We start from the raw sequence: 16036 nt of genomic DNA, 5'->3' as shown, positions 1-16036 counted from the left end.
TACATCAATTATCTTTACAAACATTTGTTGTCATTTTTTCCTTTTGGGTGCTATAAATTGAATATAAATTGGATTCTCTTTCCTAGGACTGCATTTTTGATTGACTATGGATCATTTTACCATTTCTCTACATAATTTAGTAATTTTTTCAAGGTCTGTATAGTTTCATTTAAGAAATAGAGCCTCTCAGTTAAAACACCCTTGGAAAGAAAAGTACTCCAGATCTTAAGAAATATTGGTGTCTCTAGGTGACTAGTTTTAGAGAGTCTGGTTGCTGCTGATTTCTTCTGAAGAGTGTTGGTTATTATTCTGACAGGCATTTAAATTACCGGCTGATTTCTTAAATTTGTTGAGAATAGTTTTTATAGTTAGTTTAGCCATATTTTGTTGGGAGAAATCCTAATTCTTGGCTGGCAGCAGTGAATGTCTCAAGTGTGTAAGGAAAACCTTTGCACATTCAAACCTGAAGGAAAACCCGGAGGGAGACGCATTCCGCTCTGGCCACCTAGGAAAGTATACAACTCCCCCAAATTGACTCAGTGTTACCAAGGGAACCCGTATAGGAGCCTGGTGATCTGATCCCCTGTGGCACATTGTGATCGGGCAAGAAACCTATAAAATGTATAACTGTTCCTGCAATAAACGAGTTTGCAAGCTGCTCACCACAAGCTTGCTTCCATCCAACTCCCGGAGTCTGGGTCTTGACTCTGCGCCGCTTACCCCACATATGAGCTAGCCTGGCACAAGAGAAACCTCAATATTTCTGGAGTCTTTATTTAAGCTTTTTCATTTTAACTAATCCTAATTCCAAATTCATTCTCCTCTCTGGTGAGAAGCAGCTGAAATTTCTATGAATTATTTCAAATTTCAACTGCAAATTTACACCAGGTTCCTTGATATTCCAAAATCTGGTAACCATCCATGGGCAATTTACTTACAGATTTGTGGCTCCATCTAGATTTAGGGTGCTTAGTTTTCAGTGAATCTAGAATTCCTGAACTTCATTCTCATACCTTAAGTCAGAATAACTGAAGCTTTCTGCTTAAATTGTATGTTCTAGATCCTGCAAGGGCTGGGGAATACCTTCCGCGACAAAGCAGTATAAATTTGGGTCTCTGTGACCTAGCCAAGCTTATGCCCTTTTTTCAAGTGTCATTTCCCCTCCAATTTTTGCCTACTTTTGTTTCAAACTTAAGTTGCTATTTTATTTTGTTGTTTATAATTGTTATTTTCAGGAGGATTAGGCTTGCAAGATATTCTGACATTACTAGAAATGTATCACCATCCAACCTATCTTAATGGGATTATATCAATGATTGACCAACTACTAATGTACTGACCAAAAATGATAAGAAAATTAGGATATAGGTGGAAAATTGTCCTTAACTACACATGTTTATTTAAATAAGAACATCATCAAATATCAATTCTTTGAATGTGATGAAGGTTTACAACAAACTAGACAATCCAGGGCAACTTCTTTGATTGATGGAAATTGAAGATTAAAATTAAAGGCTGATCATCTAAAATTCCTCACCACTATCTGTTAGAACTAATGTTTACAAAACTCTGATTTATAGAATGATCTAAATCATAATCCTTAAAAATTACAGTTGAAATTCCGTAATATAAGGCACAATCTATTAGTAAAATAGAGAATCAGATTGCTCTACAAATACTTCCTAGAGGATTTTATTGAATTAAATGGTACAGGGAGAAAGGTACAAAGGGAATCAGTAGTTTTAAGGTACAAAAGGAATAAAGTATAGATCTCAAAAGCATTGCGATGTGGGGGAGATCAACACACAGTTTCTGAGTAATAAATAAGCCTATATCATATTTCATTGTTTTAAATAATTTTATAATATGCTTTGATCTGACTGGGAGAAGAAACGTTTATCACTTTGTAAACAAACTTTCCTTATATTATATCAGACACTTAACTTGGCTCTACAGGTTTTTAATTTCTTTTCACCTTTCAGGTATGAGCCAGATTTAAAGTTATTGGTTACCTCTTATAATCATATGTAAAGGACTTAGCATTTTTATTTTCTTAATAATTTTTGGCTTCAGCCCCAGGCTGCTAAGTGTGTCCTGGGGAGAGGAATTCCCCACTGAGGTGAAAAGTTCAACCTGCCTCCCAAACTTTCTCCCATGGCCAGATGGGGATGCCCAAAGGGTTCCTTGAGGGAAATTGGAAAGCTAAAGGGAAATGACCTGTGAGTGATTGCTTAATACTCCAATTTGCAGCATGGAAGTAGCCTTGAATCCACAACTAAAAAGCGTGCAGTGCACGTCTGGGAAGGATTGAGAGAAAGTCTGTATGACAAGATAGTTAACAGTCATATTGGATGTGGAGGAGTTCAACTTATGCATCCAGGTCTTGGGAAATGCAAGATATCTGACATCCAGCATTTACACCCACAAAAACTATTAAAACCACAATAACCTGAATTATTTTCAAAAATTTTCTGTAGGGGGCAGTATTGCTCCCATTGAGAACTTCTAAGAACAGCGTTCAGCTCTGAGATTCTTCCTCCCCTTCCTCTGTGCTTTGCTTTTTGGGGACTTTGGATCCTCTAATGGTAGTGCAAGATGAAAGAAAAGCAGGCAAAAGATGCCAGTGATGAATACTGAGGACAAATTGAAGATGGAGGTTGATCAACTCAAGAAAGAACTGTCAGTGGAAAGGATACTGATGTCTAAATGTTGTGAAGCATTAAGGGATTACATTGAAGAAAGATCTGGGGAAGATCCACTAGTAAAGTCATCCCAGAGGACAAAAATCCTTTCAAAGAGTTCAAAGGAGGCTGTGTGGTTTCCTAAAGGAAAAAAAAAAAAAATCTTTAGAATACCTGTAATTGTAAAGACAATGTGAATTTTTCTCATGTATAATTAAACATGCATTTGTTGTTTAAATTTTTAAATGTAAACTTTAATAAAATTGTGATTAAATACATAAAAATAAAAAATAATTTTTGAATAATTATTTAACAGGCAATTTCTTGGTGAGTACAAAGCCAGTTAAATACAAAGTTTATTATGATCATTGACTCTAGAGACATGCAATAATACAACAAGTTAGTAACTATTTGTTTATAACTATATCTTAAGTGACTAGAGCAGTCCTTAATTTATCAACAACCAACAGCTGTCATTCAGTGTCAGTAGAATAAAACATTTTTTACAATGAGGGGGGCTAAAGGATAACTAATCTTTACCTTCCACCTCATAAGACTCTCTCTGGACACAAATTGAGGAGGTGATATTAAACACAGATGTGGAGGTCAGGAACTCATTTAGCTTCTTAAACTTTCAGTATACTGAATTATAGTAATCAATAGTCTCTTTTACCTAAAGGATACCTATTTGTTTTGGATATATATCATTTTTCTCTCAGAAAATATAAGGTACCTACACTGATAAATATTCCTTTTTTGGTCTGGAAAACTGTTGCTATCTTTGAACCTGAAAATTTGGGCAATTTAAGAAAGGCTTTTTATGATTGGCACTTGTTTTGGATTTTTTCTTCTACTTCTGGCAGTATTGATAAGTAATTAACAAGTAGGAATTAAATATATGTAAGGTATACACTATGTCTTGATATATATCTACACTGTGGAATGATTATCACAACCAAGCTAATAAACATATTCATCATGTCACATAGTTACTGTGTGTGTGTGTGTGTGTGTGTGTGTGTGTGTGTGTGCTCCTTTATTTGCAGTTTGTGTGACTTTATGTTAGATATAGGCATTAATTCAAATGACTGCCTCCCACTGCTAAGGAATTAGTTATGTTCACATTTCCCACTGAAAAGTAGATATAGGCAGCAATGCCTAGTCATGTCAACTAATTAAATCGCAGGCTAGAACTTGCCCAAAGGATAGATAAGCTGTTTCCAGCAGTTTGATGCAAAGTTCTTGCCATTTCTGGACAATGTTTTCTAAATATTCTTCTCAGAATATTGTAACTGAGTGCCATAGAAACAAACATCCAGATTATAGAGGGAAATAAAACAGACACAAAGAGAGTAGCTGAGTTATGTCTATGGTAAAGCATTAAAATGCATATAAAATGCATGAGCATAGCCTATAGCCTTGAATTCGGAGTAGCCTTCTGTTTTCAATACTGAAAGTATCTGAAACTACTTTTTGCTCTTCCCACAGTCTGAAAGTTACTTTGTATTTTGTGTGTCATGCTCTTATAATCTATGAAGCTCCAAAAAAACTCCAAATATTTTTAAAAATAATTTGAGTCAATCTTTGTTACTAGTGACAAAAAAAACATTAAAACACTGTTGCATAGAGCTCACATTTATTCAGATTAACATATGTCTTACATTACTGATAAATTGATAGTTAATAGGACTACCAATTATCTTTCTCTTTGCTTCAAATATTTTCTAAGTCATCGTTAAATCTTTTGGTATTGAAGGAAAAGTATTCCATTTTTCACTGACTAGCAAACTCTATTTTCATTGGTAATCCCTCCTTTGTACCTATCCCATAAGGCATCTCTCTAGAAACACCCTCTATCCCTTCCCCAGTACGTACCTTACTTGAATCTTTCAATAGTGCTTTAATTAATTTTAAAACATAATCTATTCTTTTGGGATGTAAAAGAGAATCTTCATGTGTCTCCTATTTTTCCCTCAAGATTCCATCTAAGCATGATCAAATTTCTTGAATACATAACTTAGATTCATATGATCTAATAATTCTGGGAACACTTAAGCCTCAATTCTTTGAAAACATTGCTTACAGTTTGTTTCTCTATTATAAATTCTCTTTCATGTCTCTAGTGATCTAGTTTTCATACACACAAAAAATCCTATTTCCTTTTTATTTTGTATAATGACATTGAAGTTTGTGACACAGTTAAAAACACCTTTTGTCTTTTAAATGTCTTTAACTTGTCCCCAGAGGTTAGTAAATAACAGAGAATAGAATGAAGTACAGACAAGAATGATTGTGTGGTGTTCTGTGGGGACAAATAACAAAGAGAGATCTTTTGCTTATCTCTGAGGATTTGCCATACTTCTGAGTTTTCATCTCAAAACTCTTTGTTTTTACTTTCGTTAACTACCCTCTCAATGTGCATCTTTTGTGTTAGCCCTAGGAAGGGTTTTAGCCAATCCTTAACAGTTTTATGCTAAGCACCAGAGTTCTCCAGATGAATTTAAATAATCTTTTGGATTGGGTTTGCCAGTGAGAACTACTTACTTAAGAGAAAGGAAAGGGGGATAGGAAATATAATCATGTGTTCTACTCATTCTTACAATGGGATTCCCCAAAGGCTGGTTATATCCCTAGCCTGAATATCATGGTTCTTCTCAGTTGGTCTTCTTCACACAGTCCTTTACACTCTTCATTTAGTAGCATTTTCCTCCTTTCAAGTGTTAGGACACTTAGGAGACTCCAGCTATTGCCAGCTCTGTGCTCTGTGGTTAGTACCTCTTATAATTTCCACAAACATTTTATTAAACCCAATTCAGTTATGCCATCTGCTTCCTCTCAGGGCATTGAAAGACAACACTTTTGTTTATCTATGAGTTTTCATTTTAAGTCACAATTTTAGATCACTTTCTTCAGCAAATTTTCACTTTCTCCTTACTATGTCTTTGGAACATTAAACTGTCCCTATCATCCAAGCATACTGACCTAAGTGGTATATATGAGCCAAATATAAAAACCACCCTTCTACTCAATAAGAAGGGTTCAGTGAGTTTTAACAATCAGTCCTGTCTTCTCAACATGCACACATTCTTTCAGCAATTACATTCACTTTCAAGCACTCAATTATCATTTCTGAGAATGAATTCCAAATATACGGGGCATGTTTAATTTTTTATTTAATTCCTTCCCAATGTTTTAATTTCCTTGTCTACCCACATAAAATATTTTATATGGTTGTTAAATAAACTTCAGCAAAGAGCACAGTTCCATCTCTGTTGAAATGTACTAATTTATTCATGGTAGTTATCATAACTAGCTGTGTAAGGCCCCCAAAAAGGAAACCCCAACTCTGTCCCAGGGATCCACGGCAACCCCAATCAACCGCAGGAGGCGTCACTTGATGCAAACCGCAAGAGGTGTTTATTCCAGCGCGCTGGGACCCAACTCGAGGAGTCGAGTCCCTAGCAGAAAATCTTGTAGGTTTATAAAGGCAGAAACCACACATCGGGAGGGGTCGCACATGAAAGGGGGAAAAGGGGGAACAAAGCTGCCAGGAAATTTCAAAGGGGGTCTGGGTTTGCTGACAGCATGTTTCACAATGTTTTACAACAGGTGTAGATTCTGGTCAATAGTTTCTGGTAATCATACTGTTTGAGCACTATCTGGCTATCTGGCTCAATTTACCCTTTTACTCTCTGTTTGGGGCTGTTTCTTGGAGCAGCTTTAAGGGCTTTGTTCCCATTACTGGGAGGGTGACCTTAGGGAGTTGAGATGACTGGGAGGGTGACCTTAGGGAGTTAAGATAACTGGGAGGGTGACCTTAGGGAGTTAAGATAACTGGGAGGGTGACCTCAGACAGCTTAAAAAAAATGTCTATTCTTTCAGTTGTACTTGGGAATAATCCACGAGCATCGAAATTTTATCATATCATACTCAAAAATGAATTCACTCTTTTCTTCTCTAAGCTTTATCTTACTGAGTAAGACACTGAATAAATAGGGTCACTAGCTAAGAAGTAATTGTCATGAACTTTGGCTCCCCAAAACCAAAAATGCTGCAAGATTAACCTCTTTTTCTTTTCTATAAATTCTCTAGACTATCTGCAAGAATGAAAAAGATAGATGGATGTCTGCCTCACATTTGATGGTATGGCAGGAAATCTGTCAAAATTTTTAGAAAGAACTACCTACATGAGGATGATTTGGTTTACAAGTTGAAATAATAAACTCCTTGATGGAGTAAGTCGAAAGAGTGAAGATATCTTTAGGGTCATTTTCGAAAGGCAGCCCTTATTTCATGGTAGTTCAGGGTCCTCAACCTGGAATTATCAAGGAAGAATAGATGATAGTTTTAAATTATTCTGATATAAAGGTAAAAGTTTGCATTTTCCTGGAACTAGTCCAGGTATAAAAGCCACATAGCCTATCTGTGTTTTCTTTAACAAGCAGTGGTCTAGACTTATGAGGCAAGCAGTTTAAATGGAAGCTTGGAAGTCAGCAAATAACCTTAAAGTATTTCCTTTTGTAGCAGGGAGCAAGGCAGACTTTGTGCCACCAGAATATTTCTCTAATAGTTCAAGTGTCAAGATTAAATGATTTATAATCATGCTCAAAGTTCTTCTACAATCTTTACCTTTATAAAAATCTGTCCACCTAGGATTTTTTTTCTAACTAAAGATTTTTTTTTTCTCTATTCTTTCAAACTGGTTCAACTCTCTATCTTTCTCTAACAAGCCACTAATGATCTCCACAAATAGAACACTTTGAACCTATGAATTGTCTGACAACCTATTAGTACTCATGGGTCAATGACTGTTTATTTAGATGTCTGTGTACTCCTCTTGCCTGCATGCTTTCTAAAGTCACATTAGCTTTTATTAACCCAGAAACTAGCAAAATGTCAAATACAGACAATACACACTTGTTGAAGTAAAATGAACTTTTCATCTAACGTGTAGTAGTTTCAGAGAGTTTTCAGCTTATGAAAAGGACAAGTTGCTGTCTTTGTGCCTTGTTTTTTAGCATAAATCTTTGTGAAAACTATTATAAGATCAGAGGTCACCACATCACTGTCCCTGTGCATTCTGTCTTAAATAACTAATCATAAGGCAATGCCTCTACTTAATGATAATGTCTATATATGAAAACTGCTCATATCTCAATTTTATAACACCTCAGATTTGTACAGTAGAAAGTATTTCATAAAGTATTTAGATTTCATTTCTATTGTGTCTGGCTAATGCATTGATTTCAGAGAATGGTAGGATTATGATTTGAGCTATAATTCTAAAGGAAACTTTAAAAATAAAACTTTATAAAATAAACTTTATAAATAAAACTTTTGAACTGATCAATAAAAATCATGCCCTGTTTCCTTTCATTGCAAACTATGGACAAAAATCAAATTTCCTTGAACTTCATCAAAAAGAAGGCATACTATTTTGAAAGAATAGTAAGATATCTCAATCTGATTATAGTATACTTAAGTGAATCAAGTTATAAAATGTTGAATTTCTATGTTCAACATTTCTAGTGATCAAAGAAATGCAAATCAAAACAACTCTAAGATTTCATCTTAATCTGGTCAGAATGGCTATTATCAAGAATATAAGGAACAATAAGTGTTGGTGAGGATATGGGGGAAAAGTACACTCATACATTACTGATGGAATTGCAAATTGATGCAGCCACTCTGGAAAGCACTATGAAGATTCCTCCGAAAACTTGGAATGGAACCACCATTTGACCCAGCTATCCCACTCCTCAGTTTATACCCAAAGGACTTAAAATCAGCATACTACAGTGATGCAGCCACATCAATGTTTATAGCAGCTCTTTCACAATAGCAAGATTGTGGAACCAACCTAGATGCCCTTCAATAGATGAATGGATAAAGAAACTATAGTATATATATACACAATGGAAGATTACTCATCCTTAAAGAAGAATAAAATTATGTCATTTACAGGTAAATGGATGGAGTTGGAGAATATCTTGCTAAGTGAAATAAACCAATCCCAAAAATCAAGTCTGAATGTTTTCTCTGATAAGTGGAAGCTGATACATAAAAGAAGAATGGAGGAATGTTGGATTATGTAGAGGGAAAATAAGGGGAGTGGAGGGAAAGGGGTAAGAAAAGATGGTGAAATGAGACAATCATTACCCTATGTACATACATATGATTACACAAATGGTGTGACTCTACATTGTGTGCAACCAGAGAAATGAAAATTTGCACCCATTAGTGTATAATGAATCAAAATGCATTCTACAGTCATGTATAACTAAATAGAACAAACAATAAAAAAAGAAAAACAGACAAGCTATGGAAGATTTGCTATTAAATGATTACTAAAATCAATTAATAATTTTTTCTGGATTCACAAAAGTACATCAACAGTCTTTCCTAAAAGTAAGGATTATTTAAACTTTTCCAACGTGCTAACTATGTATACATGTACATAGTAAAATATTTAAAAATATGTAATATAGAAAATACCAAATTATATTGAGAATGATATGTAAAGTATATGGACTCAGCAAAAATTTCTAGTTAATTGTAAGGTAAAGCCTTCAAATTTCTGAAAGAGCTCTGAATTCTAAAGCAGTTTTTAAAAATGTAATCCTTGTGTATCTGAAGATAATGTAGAAAAAATGATGATATCCTTAAACATCATAATTAATTAAAATAGTGGCTATAAATAAAGGTGTCAGCTGATGGGGCAGGTGTTCAAGAAAATTATATTGATATATTTTGGTGTGCCAGGCATGAGTAATAGGGGAGTAAACCAAAAACTTGTGGAATTTAATTCTCACAGAAGAGACTAAAATTAAATAAATAACAACATAAAAAACTATGTATCATAAGTGCTATAAAAACATAAGGTTGAGATGAGTTCCTACTACTGGAAACCTGTGGTGGTGATGGTTGACATATAGAAGGTATAGCACGTTCTCTACAGTATCAGTTGTCTGCTTAGCATTTGTTCTTTTCTTTTCACCCAATATCCTTATCTTTATTCAGAATTCCAGGCTTCTCTCATAGAAATCCTTTGCTTCAAGACTAATAGCATTCAGATTCCTGGGGCTGATTAGTTGGAACATAATTCCATGAACCTTGCTAGTGCTTTAGTCAGCTTTTCCTTGTTGTGACTATAATACCTGACAAGAAAAACTTAGAGTAGGAAAATTTAATTTTGGCTCATGGTTTCCAAGGTTTAGTCCATGGTTAGCCAACCTCATAGCTCTGGTCCCCCCAAGGTGAAGCAGAAAATGATGTTGGAAGGGCATGGCAGAGGAGAGCAATTCAATACATGGCAACAGGAAGCAGAGAGAGAGAAAGTTCTGTTCACCAGGGACAAAATATGTACCCCAAAGACATGCCTCCAGTGACCTATCTACTCCAGCCACAACTTACCTGCCCATGTTACCACCCAATTAATTTATTCATTTAACAGTGGATTGCAGCTCTCATAATTGAATCATTTTAACTCTGAGCATTCTTAAATTTTCTCACATATGAACTTTTGTGGGACACCATATATACAAAGCTGCCTCTAGCTCCTCAAAGCCCATGCCCATCTCACAATTTGAAATAATTCAGTCTATTTTCAACAGTCCCCATAATCTTAGTTCAAGAATTACCCAGAGTCCTAGTTCAAAATATCTTCTGACTCAAGGCAATCCTCAGCATTTTCCTCTGTAAAAATTATATATATCCAATATATAATAGCATAGAACAAATATTTATATTCTCAATGAAAGAAATAAGGGCATAGACAAAAAGGATGGAATAAAGCAAGACTAAAATCCAGATGGGCAAACAAGTCCTGTAGATCCATGTCCAGAATCTGGGACACATGTATGTCATCATTGCATTATCTCCAAAAGATTTGTGTATCTCCACTCCTATGGTCTTGCTGGTTGCAACTTACATGGCCTCTCTCTTGGTTTGTCTTTCCTTGATTCCTATAGCTTTTTCAGCAGACATCCCACATTACTAGCATTTGTTAATTTCAAAGTTCTCTATTGAGCTTCAGCTTTCTTCTGACTTTTTTACACCTTGCCTTTTCAGGGGATGCCTACAGGGATTTCAGCCCTACTACACTTTGCCTAGCTTTCATGGCCTTCCTTTAAAATTTAAGTGGGTGTCTCTGTGACTCCCTAAATCCAGCATCCTCCATTTCTGCACAATCAGTACCATGTGGTTGACACCAAGGTCTGCCACCATCTTGAGCAGTAGCCAAGCCTCATGGGACCATGGAAGCAAAAGTCTTTGAGTGCTGGGCAGGTGAACACAATGAAATAACTTTCTAGGCCCCCTTGTGCCCCATGGTCTCTTCTCAAAGGAATTTTTAGTTTTACACTTTTGAGCCCAAGGTAGGTGTGGTCTTGCCAATACCTAAGATACCCTCAGGTCATCTTTCCTATTATTTCTGGGTAAAGTACTTAGCATTACTTTGCTTGTGTAATCTCTTTAACAATTACACCTTCCTTAGCCCAGTTTTACACATGGACTTTTCTGGCCAAACTTTCCAGATATTTTTGCTCTGATTTCTGTTCCTGATCACCATAGTAAACTTAGCTAAAAGTTGCTAGCAATATCCATGCCAACACCTAAATGCTTTGTTTACTTGAAATTTTCTCTGACAGATTCATTAGTCCAACATCTTTAAATTCAGCCTCTCAGAAAACTTCAGGATATGAGAAAAATGTAGATAACTTCTTTGCCAGAATGTAACACTAAAAGTCTCTAATCCAATTACCAATAGAGTCCTCTTCCTCTGTAGCCTCATAAGCCCAGTTTCTACTGTTCATAGTCCTATTGGCATTATGTCTTCTGAGCTCTCACCTGTATTGCCCATGAAGCTCCTCTTACAACATTATAGGGCTTTTCCAGTTTGCATCTCTAAACTTTTCAAAGTTACTACCCCTGAAAACTAACTGCAAAGACTTCTGAAACACACTGTCAGATTATTTACAGCAAGGACATGAATTCTTGGTACCAAGTTCTGTTTTAGTCAGATTTTTGTCACTGTGACCAAAATTCCTGACAAAATTAGAAGAGAAAATTTTTATTTTTTCTCATGGTTTCAGAAGTTTAGTATATGGTTGGCCAACTTCATAGCTTTGGGTCTGAATTAAGGCAGAACATCACAGAGGAAGGGTGTGGTGGAGGAAAGTAGCTCAGTACATGGCAACCAGGAAGCAGAGAGAAAGCTTCATTCACCACCCAAAATATATACTCCAAAGCATGCCCACAGGGAACTACCTCCCTCTAGTCACAACATACCTGCCTCTAGTTCCATCCAGCTAATTCATATTAGTGGATTAATCTAATTAGTGAATTAGATAATATGGATTACAAGTCTTATAATCTAGTCATTTCACATATAAATATTTTTGTATTATCTCACATAACAGTTTTTGAAAGACATCATATATCCAAATTATAACACTAATGATTAACATATGAGTAATTGAAAAAACAGTTGAAAGGCACAGAATTATAAAAAAAAATTCAAAGGAAAATATAACTAGAAATGAGATAGTGGTAGACAACAGAAAAATGGAACATGTGGCAGTAATAGCTTTGGAGAGGGTAAGAGCAGAGAAAAATGGAATAACAGGTAAACAAGCACACCTTATTGTAAGGCACATATTAATATTATCATTGCAGCTCTTCAAAGCATATGCACAGAAAATCTCATTTTTTTCTTTTTTTTGTTTTTAGTACAAAACCTCACTTCCAAGCTCCGGACTCATCTCAGAATCTCAAGCTGTCTATAAATCTTCATTTGAAAGTTAAATATAATTTTCTTACTGGACTAAATTCTGTCTTCTCCCAAAAGATGCTTCACTCTCAATGTTCCATATCTTTGGTGATGTTCTGGATGCTATACTTGTGACCCAAATCCTCTCCTCAGTGGTAAGCCACTCATTCCCACAGATGCCAGAGTGTTGTCTGCTCACAGTTGATGAACTCTCTGTAAGAACTTCTTTGTTCCAAATGAATTAGTTTATGATGTTCCAGGAATGTAGCCCATTTCCAGAGGTACTTTGTATCAAATGAAAATTCAATGCAGAAATACAAAGGCCTAATGCTCTTGCTTAAGTTCTGGTCAATTCTGAGGGTCCCTCTGAACAACAGAGTTCCTAGGATCAGCTAACCCTTCTGTTGCAACTGAGTCATATTTCAACTTCTATATCTTCCCTAACCTGCTTCCCTTTCTTCCTAAAGTTTTTTTTTTTTTTTTTTTTTTTCTTCCACAATAAACCACCTGAGTGAAACCCTTATTTAGATTCCATGAACTGGAGATTTTGACTAAAGAGAGATTTTGGTCTAAATGTGGTCCTAGGAAGCAGACTTTAAAATGGGATTTTGCTATTAAATCGCCAGCCGTCTGGCTGGCAATGAGAATATTATGAATGATGATAGAGTACTGACAGTCCTTGGCAGACTGTAGTGGTGCCATTGTTATATGTTTCACAGATGCACAAGTGTTAGTAAAAGGCAATGCAGTCTTATATCAGGCATTTCAGAGTGTTAGAGAAAGTACTAATTATATAAGACAATAAAATTAGATAAATGTTACTGAGTTCTATTATTGCACTGGAGAAAAACAATGAAGGGCCAAAGGTAATTAATCACTAATTTAAGGTGAAGTATGAAAACCAGAGGGCTTTCTTGGCAGTTTATATATAAATGTTCATCTCCTAGAGCTAAAGAGCAGATGAAGCTGAGGATCAGGCACAGGATATAATTATAAGTGTAGCAGAGTTCCAGGAAAGGTTGAATTTTCAATCCAAACTCTAACTGGGAAAGAAGGGAACCTAAAACATAAGATGTGTACAACTGGTTCAATGCACTTAAAAAAAATGTAGATGTGACCCAATTCCCAGTCCTTGCTTAAAGATGATACAGAGATTTTTACTTTGCAAGAGAGCACGTGCCTCTTCAGAATATATTCATTTCATCTTTCTTGCTCACCAGACCAATAACTAAGTCAAGTCACAGAAAATATATGGACATGGTAATTGTGTCCTGTTTCAGGTCAGGCTCACAGACATCCCAATGGACTTCCAGATATATACAGTAGGTGATAGCTGAATACCAGTACACTTGTTTCGTTCCTCTTTTCCTCTCTCGGGATAAGAGTTATCATAGAGGCAGAGGCTGGACCCATTGCCAAATAGGAATTAAAACAATATTACGTCTAAAGAGGAATGCAAGAATTTGTACCACAATTGATTTCAGGGGCCCTTCATATCTCCTTTGTATTTATCAACTCTGTTCCTGTGAAATATAGGTAAATTGTGACAGACAACACTTGACTCTGACAAACTGAACTATATAGGAACTCTAACTGAGCTCAGTATGTCAAACATGAAATCTTTTCGAAAAAAAATGAACAAAGAATCAGGTAACTGGTAAGTAATCATTGATCCCATAAAAGCTACTTTTCTAATGCTTAGAATCAGAAGTGGTTCACAACTTCTTGGAATAGAAAATAGACTACTATTATAGTCATGCCCCAGGTAACATTCACCCTGCACTTTCTTTCACAGAATAGTTCAAAGACACCTGTACTACCTGTAGAATAACTGCATTGGTTTGAACACCGTTTTATGATGTATCGATTGGATCTGTAGAATGAAGAAGAGCAAACTTCAGAATACACATGTACTCTAAATAATGGGAGATAAGCCTTATATTATTTAGGGTACTATTCATCAGTGGGAAGACTGAAGTGTTCAGTGAACTTCAGGGTGCCAAGACATCACCTCCAACTTAAAGAATATACATTTGCATTGTAAGTATAGTTAAAAGATCTTATAATCTTTCACTAAGTTCTGTTCAATCTGTCCTCTGTCCTGTCTCTGAACTCATATTTTGCTATTCCCCCACTGCAATTTATTGAGTGAGATGCACTCACACTGGCATCTATGCTGTCCCAAGAAAGCAGGGCCTTTGCTAGTTTCCCTGCTGCCTAGAAGATCCTTCTCCCATAGTCTTCATGATGAATTCTCTTACTTCATTTAAATATTTGCCTCAAGGTACCTTTTTAATGAGGTCCATCCTGTTTGCAACCTGCATTTTTTCACCATCGTTCTTCACACTGAATATTCTGTCTCTATTATCTTCTATTTATTTCCTTTTAAAATTGGTATAGTATCTAGGAGCTGAGGTTATATCTCAGTGGTAGAGCACTTGCCAAGCATGTGTGAGGCACTGGTTTGATTCTCAGCACCACACATATACAAATAAAACAAAGGTTGATTGCAAGTAAAAAAAAAATTTTTTAAATAGTATAATATCTAATATGTTTCATATTTTACTATTATAAGTACTATTAACTGTTCTTTCATCTTTCTGGTCTACTATAAGGCAAAAATCTATTTTTTTAGTTTACTGATATGTTCATATATCCTAGAATAATTTCTGATTTACATTATATGCTCAACAAATTTATAGAATGAATCAGAAGAGAACAATCGTAATATTGATTAAAATTGCCTTTGAAATGATAATATTTTACTAATGAAGGAAGGTTTCAGAAATAGTGACATATATCTGAATAATTCCCAAGCATATCTCTTTAATAGCAAGACAAACAATTCAAAAGTGTGAGGAGAAATTGATACACTTGTAAAACAATAATATGGTAAATTAATCAGTTTTCTGAAACCTTATTAACATCTGCATAGTGACTTCTCTATCTATAGGATGTCATAAATATTACTACTCATCCTGATGACAACAGATTCATAAAGGAAGTGCCACTAAAATACGTTCCATGAATACTCTAAAAGTTTGGAAAATAAGATGATGAATTTATTCATTATTATTTATTTTGTACAATTCGGAACAGTTTGAATGGTAAGAAATGTAAATGATTAATCTCCTGGAAGTTTTGAAAATAGTCATGTAGAGTAGCTCTTTTGCCTGTGTTTCTAAGTGGAAGAAAAAAATGAGAAATGACACACTGCCAAGTCTCAGTTATCAATGTGTAGTTTTTCTAGTCTGTGCTTATGTACCATGTGTTTCAAATTGATGAGAAACTGCTCTGCCCTGAGCAGAACAATTCTGTCTCAGGCTTTGTCTCCATCTCTAACCTCTGCCTATCCAAGTGCTCCCACATGTATAGGTAACCACCTACAGATTTTGGAATTGGCAAAAGTCTAAAACAAATTTAGACCCAGCAAAATCCACAGGAGATACTTTCGTTCTGTGACAGTACCTCAATAAAATCACAAGCTAGTCTTATAGAGGGCCTTAGAAATGACCTAAACCTATGGCCTAGAAGCAGAGCTCTAAGTGGACAATGCTTGGTGCCAATGTGGGGCATAGCGCGGTAG

At 35.5% G+C, this 16036-nt stretch overlaps 1 pseudogene across 1 annotated transcript; it reads left to right on the top strand.

Annotated features, from left to right (window-relative positions):
- Positions 1–2611: 2611 nt before the first annotated feature.
- Positions 2612–2826, top strand: LOC306660969 (guanine nucleotide-binding protein G(T) subunit gamma-T1-like; annotated as a pseudogene). The gene has a single exon. The product of its transcript is annotated as a guanine nucleotide-binding protein G(T) subunit gamma-T1-like (transcript).
- The last annotated feature ends 13210 nt before the right edge of the window (positions 2827–16036 follow it).

Source organism: Sciurus vulgaris (assembly GCF_902686455.1).
Source record: "Sciurus vulgaris genome assembly, chromosome: 5".
NCBI lineage: Eukaryota > Metazoa > Chordata > Mammalia > Rodentia > Sciuridae > Sciurus > Sciurus vulgaris.
The sequence above is the reverse complement of the archived record's forward strand: the minus strand, read 5'-3'. Positions and strand labels throughout refer to the sequence as shown.